This window comes from Monodelphis domestica, chromosome 5, assembly GCF_027887165.1.
Source record: "Monodelphis domestica isolate mMonDom1 chromosome 5, mMonDom1.pri, whole genome shotgun sequence".
Lineage (NCBI taxonomy): Eukaryota > Metazoa > Chordata > Mammalia > Didelphimorphia > Didelphidae > Monodelphis > Monodelphis domestica.
In genome coordinates, this window is record NC_077231.1 from 90346161 (window position 1) to 90359661 (window position 13501).

The 13501-nt window shown below is 39.6% G+C and overlaps 1 long non-coding RNA gene across 1 annotated transcript in view; it reads left to right on the top strand.

The window, feature by feature from the left end:
- LOC103097173 (uncharacterized) overlaps positions 1-13501 on the top strand; it is a 62695-nt gene that overhangs the window by 19277 nt on the left and 29917 nt on the right. The window contains exon 2 of the long non-coding RNA XR_472545.3: positions 468-649. This is a non-coding gene — a long non-coding RNA (uncharacterized LOC103097173). The remainder of the gene's footprint in view (positions 1-467; positions 650-13501) is intronic.

The following is a 13501-nucleotide window of genomic DNA, read 5'->3' on the forward strand; positions in this document are numbered from 1 at the left end:
TATGTGAAGCAGTTTGCAATGCTTCAACATTAAAATGCTCTATAAATGCAGGCTATTGTTATTACTTAGGTGGGTGTGCTAAGATCTAGTTTTTGTTGTTTGTCTAGATGGATAAATCCATCATGAGACCATTCTCTTTCCTTAGCATGTGCTCAAGGAAGAGGTTAGAGATGATATGGTCTTGATTTGACATGATAGGAAAGTTCCCAGAAAGCACCATATAGACAGATCCAAGTTACATAAAGCCTTTCATACCATTTTCTTAATCAGCAAAAACCTATGTTAAGGAATCTGACCTATGGCTCTCCCTTGGAGCCACTTGATTGTGCAAGGGAGAGACAATAATCAGTCTCTGTGTACTGTTGACTCTCCACATGGCCCAATCGTATCACTGGAAGCAAATAGAGACCAGGGTCTTCTTAGAATTTTTATGATGCATTCCAAGGTTTAACCTCATTTGTCCTTAGGTGCCTTCTCAACATTGAGCCATGGGAAGTTTTGCCAAGTGAGTTGTCTTCACTCCTCCGAACACCAGGATCTGGGTTGTGCCAAGGTATCCTTCCAGGCTCATCTTGTTGCTACCATCTGGTGGGCAAAGCCCAGACAGCAGAGATTGAGCCATCCCGATTCAGCAGAACATTCTGATACAGTGAGTTTTTGTTTTACTAAAAGGAGGGACCAGAAGATATTATTAAAACAACTTGAACATCTGGTTTGGGGATAAAATCATTTTCTTGCAGGGCTGCCAAACCGCAAGGCCAAGCTTACCGAGAACACTCTTCCCCCCACCCCTCCATAAAGCATAATACCAAACTCTAACAATCTATATTCTCCAACACAAATGAAGATCAAGAGGAACCAAAACCAGGTCTCCATGAATCAAGGGAAACTCACCTGATGCGTGGAAAGCCAGGGGAATGTAGAGTGGTTAGACTCCTTTTTAAATCTGTTTTCCTAAGCCCTCTGCCCCCATATGATTCAAACTCCATAAATGAAAAATAAAATCAGTATGGAAAAGAAAACAAAACCAAGGGATACACATTTAATCCTGCTAAGTCTCTCCCCCTCTCCCCTAGAGTACAAAGATTAAAAACAAAGCTTTAGAGAAAAGAGAGAGGCATGTAAATGCAGAAGGGTCCTACAAAGTATGTTTTTGCCATCTTTAGGAGCTCATTGTGTTCATCTGCTATTTTGTGTTCATGCACAGGCTAGTTCAAGTTATTTTGTATCATGCCTATCTGTTGTTATGATTTATTTTGTAATATATATCTTATCTTCCTGCTAGTCAGTCTACAAGCATTTAGTAAGCTGTTGCTACACACTAGGCATTGGGGATACAAAGAAAAGATGCCCAGGCACAGTACTATATATTTGATATCAGCACCAGTATGTAACAAAGGACACTGCACATAAGGAGTGTTTTAAAGATTTTTTTCTATTCAAAAACTTGAATTGAATTTCAGTTTTAATATGGGTTGACCGCATGACAGTAACACCCATGTGCTCCACTGCTATCCTTGTGATATCGAGACCCATTGAGGAAGGCCCTAGCATTTTGAGTGGACTTCTTGTAGCAATGGACAAGGGTTTCTGAGGATGGGTTGTAATCTTTATCAATGGAGGGATGACAAACATTGATGATGAGATCATAAGTCAAGGAGAACAGGAGCTTCTACCATGGAGGTCTGAGAACTGAATTATTATTTTTTTTGTAAACAAATTTCAATCTAATCAGTTTCCTTTGCAATCCTTTATATTATTTCATATATATATACATATACATATATGTATATATATAAAGGTCACCCAGAGGTGAAATTTGAATCCAAATCATCTGATTATAGAGCTAATGATTTTTGTTCTTTCTTGCATTTCTAATGTGCTTTTCTTGCTGTACCCCCTCTGAGGCAGGCAGAGTAGGCATTACTATTCTCATTTTAAAGCCAAGGAGAATGAAACTAATTGGGAGTCTCAAATGAGATCATGTACAAAGCACATAATGGGTACAGCACTGGACTTGGAGTCAAGGAAATCTGGGCTCAAATTCTGCATCAGTCAGTGGTCAGCTGGGTAACCTGGGGAAAATCTGTGACAGTCCTGTGACTCAGTTTCCTCACCTGTGAAATGATGGGTATTGGATGAGATGATCTCTAAGACAAAGGTATAACACTCCTAGAAAATCCCCGAGAACTATCAGAACCAGATTAAAATGTACTTGTAAAATATTTAATAATAAATTTTAAAATACAATGTAGTATAGAGAATTTTATTTTTTGGTCCATTTTGATGTGAACTTGACACCATCGCTTTAAGGTACCTTGGAGAAGAAGTATGGTACAATGACATACAAAGTATGGAACACTGACCTGGGTTCAAATCCCACAAACTATCTGTACAAACTTGGGAAAGTTACTTAATCTCCATTGGCCTCAGTTTCCTCAAATGCAAAATAAGATGATTATATAACCTCCAAAGTCCCTTCTAGTGCTATATCTCAGGTCCTATAGCCTACAGGATAAACTGATTAACCCAGGACTACCCACCTGGTAGATATCCTAAGTGCTGAATCTGACTTCTGAATCCAAGCCTGGTACTCATTTTACTCTAGCAATGAGCCTTTGGTTCTAAAGACCACCAATCTAGTACTCTCAATGAGTTGGTCAATCAGTTAGGAAACATTTATTGAGCACCTCCTATATATGCTAGAAAGATGGCACTGCCAAACCCTGGAAAAGACAAAAATATGGCAGGCCTTGGAAACAAAGAAATCAGTCAGGCTCTTATTTTTCTGAAAATTTGCAATGAAGCCTGGATGGTGAAGACATGCCCTCCTACTCTTTGCATATTTTCACTTTGCTCCCAAGTGGGAAAATATTCCTGTCTGTGGGGGAGGACAGACATGGAGACAGGAGAGCTAGGTTCCCTCATGATATCTGCTCTCTGCCTATGTGGGGTTACACCATTTGCCCACCTGATGCAAGCAAGGGCTAAGAAGCTGCCTCGATGTGCCAAACAGATAATTCTATTTTTTGCATCCGATAACACTTTGCCAGGGGAAGTCAGCTATAAACAGCTTTTTCAGCTGAAGCTCCAGGACTCCTACCAGGATTGACTCAGCTGTAATTTTGTCCAAGGTACATAATGTGAGTTTACGAAGTCTGGGTCTTTCAGATAAAGTTTTGAAAGCAAGGGCCCCAGTCTGCAATGGGCAGACATCAAAGATCTCCTGGGGCTTTGACAGAGAGTTGGCAAGTGGCCCGTGTCCTTGGTTCACTCCAGGGCTGTATGGTCTATGGGCACTGGGAGCTCACCAGGCAAGAGTCTTCAACTGTATTGCTCTCAAGTGAGCAGATATGTCCGTGAAGGAGGCAGGCCAAAGAGAGCAGGGGTGCAGTGTGCTGGAGGGAAAAGAGCACTGGTTAAGAGTCAGAAGTCCTGAGTTCAAATCCAGACAAGTCATTAAAGAACTGTATGTCCTTGGCTATATTCTTTTGAGTCTGAGTCATTTTCCAGTCTTGTAAAATAGAGATGATAACACCCATCAACTAGCTCACAAGGTTGTTGAGAGCCTCAGATGAGACAATATGAGAAGGTTATATCGTTGTGAGGGATTTTTTCAGTCATCATCTTGGGGTCTCCATAGCACATAGTTGGCACTTAATGAGTGATTGCTGATTGATTGATTGACCAATATAGCATTCAATTGATTTTCTCGAATGAGTATTTGGGTAGGACAGCTAAAGAGAGAAACACAATAAGATTCTTTAGATACAGGTGTTTGAACTTTGGTGTTGTAATGCTGAGACCACCTAGAGGGTGGAGGAGGGTGTCAAGAGAATTGAATTCTCATCTCAGTCTCTTCTCAGTTCTGCCACTAGCTTTTGGCCTCAGTTTTCTAATCTGTTAAATGAAGAGCTGAAAATTTTGCCTCCTCCACTTACTAGCTATATGGCCTTGGGGTAAGCTCCTTTGCCTGGTTGTGCCTAAGTTTCCTCATTGATAAAGGAGGGGACTGAACCAGCTGATCCTCAATATGGCTTCTATTTCTTACATTGTATGTTCTAGGGTCACTCTTAACAGGAGTATCCTCATAAATGTTTAGCAACCCCCAAAATGTAAGCCAGACAGGCTTTCACTTTAATTTGCATTCACATTTTCACCATCAGTTTCTTAAGTCAACAAAGTAATCATTCAAGTCATGAGATTTGCAGTTATTTGCTGATTTCTGAGGTGTAAAGGCTCATACTGAAGATATTAAGAGCTGGTGTTTGAACACGCTTTCCTCTGAAGTTCTATGGTCCAAATTCCCTTGAGCTAACATCCTGCCACCAAAGGTACCTTCCTCTTCTAAGGATTCTCCCAGTTCTGATGTGCTATTGTAAAGACCTGTGTTCAAAAGTCCTTTCCAACTTTGACATTCCATGTTCTAAGGATCTTTCTGACTTTGCTATTTTTTGTTCTAAAATTGTATGTTCTGCAATCCTTCTAATCTCTAACATTTTGGATTCTGTGGTTGGCCAACTCACATAACCTCATCTGGTTAGACTAGATAACCTCTAAAATACCTTCTAATTTTCCCAGAAAGAATTCTAAGGTCCTTTCTGATTGCTAGGAAATATAAAACACTCCGTAAATCTTAAATTTCATTATTCTAGCTTCTGAAATCCTATGATCTAAGGTCCATCCAAGCTTTGACTTGCTCTGTTCAAAGACTTCTCCCAACTCTGACAGTTCTACATTCTTTGGTTCTCCCTAGATCTATTAGTCTGTGTTCTAAGGACGCATCCCAATTCTACCATTCTTTGTTCTAAAGAATGTTCTTGCTCTGATGTTCTTTGTCCCAAAAGCCTTTCAAACTCTGATATTCCATGTTTCAGGGATCTTTCCAGCTTTGCATCTCTGTTTTTTAAGGTCTTTCCCAGATCTGACATTCTGGATTCTGTTTTTCTCTGTGACTTCTACTGTCTCTCCCTGAATTATCTCAAGCTTCATTTACTATATAGGAAAAATCATACTGTAATCTTGTTGGTCTGATTTATTGATTATTATTATTATTTATCCAGTGTGTGGACTTTGGCCTTTTCTCCCCCTAGTCAATGGGGAAATGCATATATGTCTATTTTAACCATGAACATTGAAGTTAACACTGCCTAAAGCCAAGAATAACAAAGATTTTTGTGTCTAGTCCAGCCTTAGTCAAGGAATTCTTGGTTAGAACCCTGTTATGTCAATCTTCTCATGTACTCATCACAGATCAGGGCATAGTAGCGAATATCTAGAACTGGAGGGAATCTTATGGTCATCTAGCCCAACCATCTCGTTTTAAGATTAGAATCTGAGCTCTGCCGAATATAATATAAATGACTTGGCCAAGGTCACATTGGTGACCAAGCTGGGATTCAAATTCAGGGCTTTACTTTAGCATTGTGGTATTGGCAAAATGGAGCTCCATCAAACATCCCTTGGATGTCCTCAAAGGAGAACAAGGAGAGCATCCACACTCAACTTCTCTGATTTTTGGTTGTCTTCTAAGCAAGCCATTCTTCTATTTATCCACATCACCCACTTAATTATCTATACTCCCTTACATCTTTGTGCCCAATTTTCTTGATTAAAATCATTGTTCCAGTAGAATGTGAACTTCCTGAAGGCAAGAACTGTGCCACTTTTTTCTTTATATTTCTATCATTTATCATGGTATAGACAGGGCTTAGTAATTGCTTCTTGATTGATTGACTACTTATGATCTAGAGATTTAGTTTAGGCAGCTCAAAATGTTTTGAGTTGTAAAGGATTTGGGGAATTAGCTAATCTACTCCACCTCCTTTTTACAGATGAGAATACTGAGTCACAGAAAGGCTAAGTGACTTCTCCAGGGTTACACAGCTAAGGGTCCAAAGTAAACTTCTAACCCAGAACTTCCTAATTCCAAGCCTCCTTTGCTATTGTCATTTCAGTCATGTATGACCCTTTGTGATATTATTTGGGGTTTTATTGGCAGAGATACTGAAATGGCTTGCCATTTCCTTCTCCAGCTCATTTTATAGATAAAGAAACTGAAGTAAACAGGGTGAAGTGCCTTGGCCAGGGTCACACAGCTTGTAAATGTCTGAGGCTGGATTTGAACTCCCTAGTTCTATTTTTAGGCCTATAGCTCTATGCACTGTGCCACATCACTGTCCCATTCTACTATATCACAATATATCCCCTAACAAAGTTAATAAATGGAGCATAATCCAATTCAATTTAACACATAATGATAACTTTTTCATAGCATTGAAAGATTGCAAAATACTTTGCATATATTATTTGAGCCTCAAAACAAAACTGTTAAGTAGGCACTATCATTTTCCTAATTTTAGAAAGAGAAACTGAAGCTAAGACAAGTTAAGCAACTTACTCAGGGACATACAGCTGTATGAGATGGAATTTGAACCCAAGTCTTCCTAATTCCAGGTCTGATAACCTAATCACTACAGTACAATAGCTCCCTCATCAACCATCAACGTTAATAAATATAGGGTAATCCAATGCAATTCTACAAACATTTAAATTCAGAATAAGTCTGTACATTGTATTTCATTCTAAGGATTTTTTTTTGTACTAGACCAATCTTTTCAGGTAAGGAAATTGAAGTCTAAGGAAGTTAAATGACTTTCCTAAGATCACATAAGTAATAATAATTAGAGGAAGCATTTGAATTCAGGTTGTCTGACTTCAGATCCAGTATTCTGCTGAAGGTATAGAGATCTTGGTAGCAGATTGTGCTGGGAATTCTGGGTATGAAACTACTTTGGGGAGCCCTCATACAATGCTGCAAGTTTCCTACAAATTTGGGCACCATGAGAAAAGCTCTTATCCTATTTTATCATTAGGGTCCTGTCTGAATCTGATGATTCTGAATGCCCCTTTTGATTGCAAATCCAATAATCAAAGATCATGAAATCATGGAGCTATGGATTGAAGAAATGTCTGAGGCCAGGCAGCATTTTATAGAGGAAAAAATTGAGGTACAGGATATAAAGTGACTTACTCATGACCACCCAGTAATTAAATGGAAGACCTGGAATTTCATCTTGAGATTCCATATTCAAGGATCTTTTTACTCTACCACATGGCTCCTTTTTGGGAACCTTGCGTCCCTTCTCTAAAATGAAATGGTAAGACTAGGCAGTCTCAAAGTGCCCTCTCTGCCTCTCCAAGTGTGTTGCTATTTCTCAGAACCACCTCCAACTTCCTGCATGTTCACCAGACATCACTTTGGGAACATGTGCATATCCTTTATCATTGGCTCCTGAAGTTTTCTGCTTCCACCTGTGAGAAGTCTGGAGAAAGGCTTTAGAGTCCCTCTGGACTTGTTCTTGGGTCATTTCACTGAAAGCAACTTAAAACTTAAAACCTGGTGATGGTGGTCTGGTACTTCTTAAAACACATCATTGAGAGAAAGGTGGAGAGAAATGGTGGGGAGAGAGACAGAAAGGTAGAGAGAGACACACACAGAAAGAGGGAGATGGGAAGGGAGAAAGGAGGAAAGGAAGGAGGAAGGGAGAAGAGAAAAAGAGAGGGAAGAAGAAAGGGAGATAAAGATCCTCAAGTTGGGAAGTTTCTCTTTAGAAATGAGTTCTCCTTCATATGGTTGGCTTACTGTAACACTCCATTCCCCAAGCTTCCTGGTTCATTGAGGTGTTGCTGTACTCAGCAGCAGCTGCCAAGGTCCATGTCTTTGAATATGAAGAATTACAATCTGTAGGATAACTTTATATGTTCACTTTGGGGAAAGAAACCCTCATATGTTACTCAAAACTACTAGTGATCTTCTATAAATACTATCCCAGAAATTCAGAGCTGGATGGGAGCCTAGGCTTAGAGCAAAGGTTTTCTCATTTGTAATAGATGGGGGGAGGGATTAGATGACTGCGGAGGTCTCCAAGTCTAGATCTAGGATGCTCTGGTCCTCTCATCATAGAATATGGAACCCCAAAGGACCTTTGGAATTATCCCATTCAAACAGAGCCATGACAAGGAATGTGTGATTAGGGCTTTTCTTAGGGTTCCAAAATATATAAGACACTACCAACACAATCCCAGGACACACTTTCTTCTCCTGATGCTGTCATACCAAGCATTCCCAAAGTTTGGAGTCCTGAGTACAAATCCTATATCTTCCAGTTAACAGCTTGATTTGGAGCCTGAAGGGACATTCAGTTTCATGTGATTCAGCAAGAACAGTAATGAGGCTAACATGATTAGAATGTTTTCCCAGGATCTATAAGGTTGTAGAAAACTATTTACATTGTATTAGGGCACACTTCCTCCTTGAGCCTCAGATTTGTCACCTGTAAAAAATTTAAATGGGGCTGCTGATGTCTTTTCCAGCTCTAGTTCCCATGATCCTAGCTGCCCGTCCTCCATACCCATAGCAGTGGAGCTAATATTAGCTCTGGATTCAGAAAGCCTTGGTTCAAATTCGACCTCTGAGGATGGAAAGGATTTCAAAGGTCTTCAGTTTCAACCCTCTTTCATTTTACTGATAAGGAAACAGATCCAGAGAAATTAAGTGACTTATTGGATATCACACAGTCAATGTGTTTGAGGCAAGGTTTGAATCTAGTTTTCCTGATTCCAAGTCCAGTGTTCTGTCTACACTGTCTTTAGTGGCTGGTTAGCCCAACCCATCCTTCAACACAAATTTCTTTTACATCATCTTAGCCAACTCCTAGTTACCTAGAGACTCCTTGAAGCCCTTTAGAGACAGGAAATCCACTACCTTCTGAGGCTGCCCATTTTGTTTTGAAAGAGGTCAAATTATTAGGAATCTTTTTTGGTCTGACAGTGGGCTTCTTGTTGTCACTTTGCAAGTACCATCCATTGCTTCTCATTCTCATCTTTGGGGCCAGACCAAACAAATGTAACCCCTCTTCTGTTGGATGGGAAGCCTTCAGATTCTTGAAGCATGAGTAGATAGTCTGTAACTGGTTCCCATCTGCTAAGTAAATGATGGAGATCAGTCACTTTGAATGACTATATAAGTCAAAAAACTTGGGTTTGAATCCTACCTCTGAGACTATATGTGTGACTTTGAACAAATCACTTAAATGCCATATGACTCTGTTGCCTCATCTGTAAAAGGATACCTTCTGAGGTCTATTCTATCTCTACCTCTATGTTCTAGTTCTTATTCTTCCCTTCCTTTGTGTCAATATTTCCAGTTTCTTCCATATATTATCCATATGTAGATGTAATCCTAGAATCAAGAAAACCTGAATTTGAATCCTGCCTCAGAAACTTACTAGCTGTGTGACCCTGGGAAAAATACTTTATGTGGGTAAGCCTCCATTTCTCAGAAAAATGAGGGGCTAGGACTATTTGTGCCCTGAAATCCTTTCCATCTCTAAATTTCATATTTCTAACAACGACCAACCATGATTCCTGAAGTTCAATAATGAAGCACACTTCCCACCTGTTGACAGAGGGGTGATGGATGTAGGAAGCAGAATGAGATCCATAGGTTTGGATGTAGACAAGAAGGTAATTTGTTTTCTTTGACTATGTATATTTGTTACAAAGGTTTTTCTTTTTTTTTCACTGATGTGGGCTAGATAGAGGAAGATAAAAATAAATGCATGTTAACAGATTTTTAAAAACCCTTATTTTCTGTCTTAGAATTGATACTAAGAATCAGAAGACTAGTAAAGAGTAAGTGGCTAGGAAGTGTATGAGGCCACGTTTGAACCCAGATCCTCCTTACTCTAGGTCTGGCACTCTATCCATTGGGTTACCTAGCTGCCTTCCTAATAGATCTTTGTTAACTGAAAAGATTATTAAAGCAAAAATGCTACAAAGCCTATTTGCCTTTGTATTAGGCAGATTGGCCTGGTTAGAGTTAAGTTTCCAGAGAATATAAGAAATTCTCCAGGGAAGAAGCAGCTGATGTTTCCATCAACTCAAAGGGAAGCCAAAAGTTCTGTCTTAGGAGGATAGAATCATATATTTTGGGCCTAGAAGGAAGCTTATAGGCCATCTAATCCAATGCCTTCATTTTACATACAACAAAATGGAGGATCATAGTTTTGAAAGTAGGAGGAATGAAGAGCACATCTAATTCAATCCTATTATTTCATACATGAAGAAACTAAAGCTTAGTTGGGTTGACAGGCTCATAGTATAATGAGAGCCTAGCCAATGAGCCCAGCCAAGGGTTTAAATATAGGTTCTCCAAAAAAAAAAGTATGTACAACACACTCAAGTATAATCTGCATATCTTGCACTTTCTTCATTATTTTTAAGAGCCTAGACAATCCATAAAACAATAAATCCAGATCTCATTTATAGTGTTTGGCTAATTCCATGGTGTAAATACACTGAAAATTTACATCCTCTTGGAGCATGTATAGAAATATTCTGTAACCAGTTCCAATCTGCCAACCAAATGATGGAAATGAACCCTTTTGATTGACCGTGTATCTAGGACTGATGATTCACCAGTCCTAGATCAACCAGAACACCTTTCTTCTCTTGATGTCATCCTTCTTGCTTAACCAGCATTCTGATGAGAGAAGACAGATAATGCTACAAGAGTGAGGTCTTGGGCTCTCCCCTTCCAAGGATGGCATATCCACCATGACCATAGACCTCAGCTTTTGGCCTTATCATTTTTTTTAATTGTTTTAGGAGAAGGAGATTTGAAGATGTAAGGTTGTGAGTTTCAAAAGGTCAGGAGAACAAGTCACCCGGGGATTTGTGAGTAGTCTCTGACAGGTTTTTAGCCAGCTGGTTGATCTTTGATTCTCCATGAATCAACCTTTTTGGATTGAGCCTGCTGGTACCTGAGTCATCCAGCATTTGGACGTGAACTTGGCAGAACCAGTGAAACGAAGTCTGAAACTACTCTTATCAGGGACCAAGACTATTAGTGTAGTAGAGATTTTGGTTCCCCACCTGTTGGAGGTGGTAGGGCAATGGTTATACTTCTGTCCTTCCTACATTTTCAAATGAAAGCTAACTGCTATAATTGACTAAATGGAGCTGTGAAGCTAGTCATTGGAAGTTAACTATAGGAGAACTACATTAGAGAAGAGATTCCCTGACCTTTTAGGAGCACCCCTTAGAACCCTAAAGGAAAGATATAGCCAGTGTTGCCATATAAGAGTAAGTTCAGAGATCCTGATGAAATCTATTTAGGCCTCCTTTTACAAGTGAGGCTTAGGAGAGATGAACAGGACTGATTAATATTACCCAGGTAGTAATTGGCAAATTCCAGACTTGAACCCAAGTCCTCTGACTTTCAAATCCAACGCTCTTTCCTTAAGTTCCCGAAGCAACCTCCAGCTGGCAAGCAGAAAGTATTATTGTTACATAACAAGAGCTCTTGTCCACCCTTCTAATTTATTCCATTCTAATCTCCCCTTGACTGGGGAGACAAGTGTCTGAACATTCCTTGCTTGCAGGGATGCACAGCCTGCCGCCCAGGAGAATGGCCTGCCTGTTTGACAGCAGCCAGGCTCCCGTTTGTATTTTCTTGGCAAGCTCTCCCTGTAGTATCAGAGTTGCTGGGCACACCCGGGGAACATTGATATGTTTGGAATTTAATCAAACAGCCCAGAGAAATGGGACTGCTTACCTTATCCCTGGAAGCATAGGCTTTAAAAATATTCAAAAATGATTAAAGTTAGAATTATTTGCACTCGATCCTTCAATGTGCTTTTGAGGATCTCCATATTTTGATATTTACTCCACTGTCATTCCAAAAGGAAATCCATGCTCCAGTGTTTTAACACAGTGAGTGGTGAGGATAGTCTGTCCAGCTGAAGCAGATTCTTTGGATGTGTTTGTCTTTGTCTCTGTACCTCTCCCTACTATCTCCCATTCTCTCTCCTCTCTTCAGCACTATTTCCTCATTTGTCCTCTCCTTTTTTCCTTTCCTTTTTCCTTCCCTTCCCTTCCATTCTTCTCTCCATTCTCTATCTCTTTCTGCCTCTGTCTCCTTCCTTACAACTCTATCTCTGCCTCCCCTCTTTTTGTCTATTTCTGTCTCTTGCCTTCTCTTCATCTCTGGTTCTTGCCTCTCTCCTTCCTTCCTTCCTTCCTTCCTTCCTTCCTTCCTTCCTTCCTTCCTTCCTTCCTTCCTTCCTTCCTTCCTTCCTTCCTTCCTTCCTTCCTTCCTTCCTTCCTTCCTTCCTTCTCTCTCCCCCCTTTTTCCTTACTTTATTCTGTTTTGAGGAGCATGGTCTTAGTATCAGGGACTGCTCTGGATGGTGCACACACCTTGGCTTTGAAAGAATCCCACAGAGATTCAAGTATCCCAAAGATCCTCTTAGGAAGTCCAAATTGATATTTTTTCCACCTTCTTCACTCCTATAACATCTAGAACCATTGACTCTTCCCTCCTTCTTGGAACTCCCTTAGAATTAAAAGAATAAAATCAAAGCAGTCCTTTCCCTCAAGAGGCTGATATTCTTTTTTTTTAGCCTTACCTTCTATCTTAGAAGTAAAATTAAGAATTAGTTCAAAGGCAGAAAAGCAGTGTAGGGCTAGGCAATTGTGGCTATACAGTAGGGTCATATAGCTAGGAAGTATCTGGGGCTAAATTTGAATCCAGAACCTCTTACTTCCAGGCCTGGCTCTCTATCCAATGAGCCTCCAATTTGTCCCAGAGGCTGATATTCTAATGGAGGGAAAACTTACACATTTATAAAGTATATTGTTGAGTTGTTTCAGTCAGGTCTAACTTTTCATGACCCTACTTGGGATTTTTTGGGCAAAGATACTGGAAAAATGGAGAAATGGCAAAGAAATGGTTTGCCATTTCTTTCTCTAGCTCATCTTATAGATGAAGAAACTGAGGTGAAAAGGTTAACACAGGGTCCAAGGTCACACAGCTAGTACATGTTAGAGGCCAGATTTGAACTCAGGAAGATGAATATTCCTAACTCCAGGCCTGGTACTCTACCCATTGCATGTAGCATCCCTCAGTAATAATAGTAATAGCAATAAATAGTAATAGAAATATTTATATGGCATTTTAAGGTTTATAATAGACAATTAAGACCATTAGATCATCTGGCTAAGTAATGGTTTTACTCATCCATTTCACTAAGAAGAAAGCTTATTATTAGAACAACAATAATTTTTTAAATTAATAATATTTAATTAGTAAAATAATAAAAATACTAGACTAACAATAAAAATTGGCACACACGTTGGACCCTTGTGACAACCCTGAGAGTTGGGTTCTTTTTTATAAAAGTTATTATTCTCAATTTAAGGATGATGAAACTGAGAGTCAATGAGTTAGCCAAGGCCACACTAGGACTCAGATATCAGTTTTCCAATTTTAAGTCCCAATTCTTTCCACTTTGCCCTGTTCAGTTTTTTTCAGTTGTGTCCAACTCTCCATGGTCCCATTTGGAGTTTTCTTGGCAAAGATACTGGAGTGGTTTGCATTTCCTTCTCTAGCTTAATTTAATAGGATGCTACCATGTATAGTCAGTCAGTCAGTCAG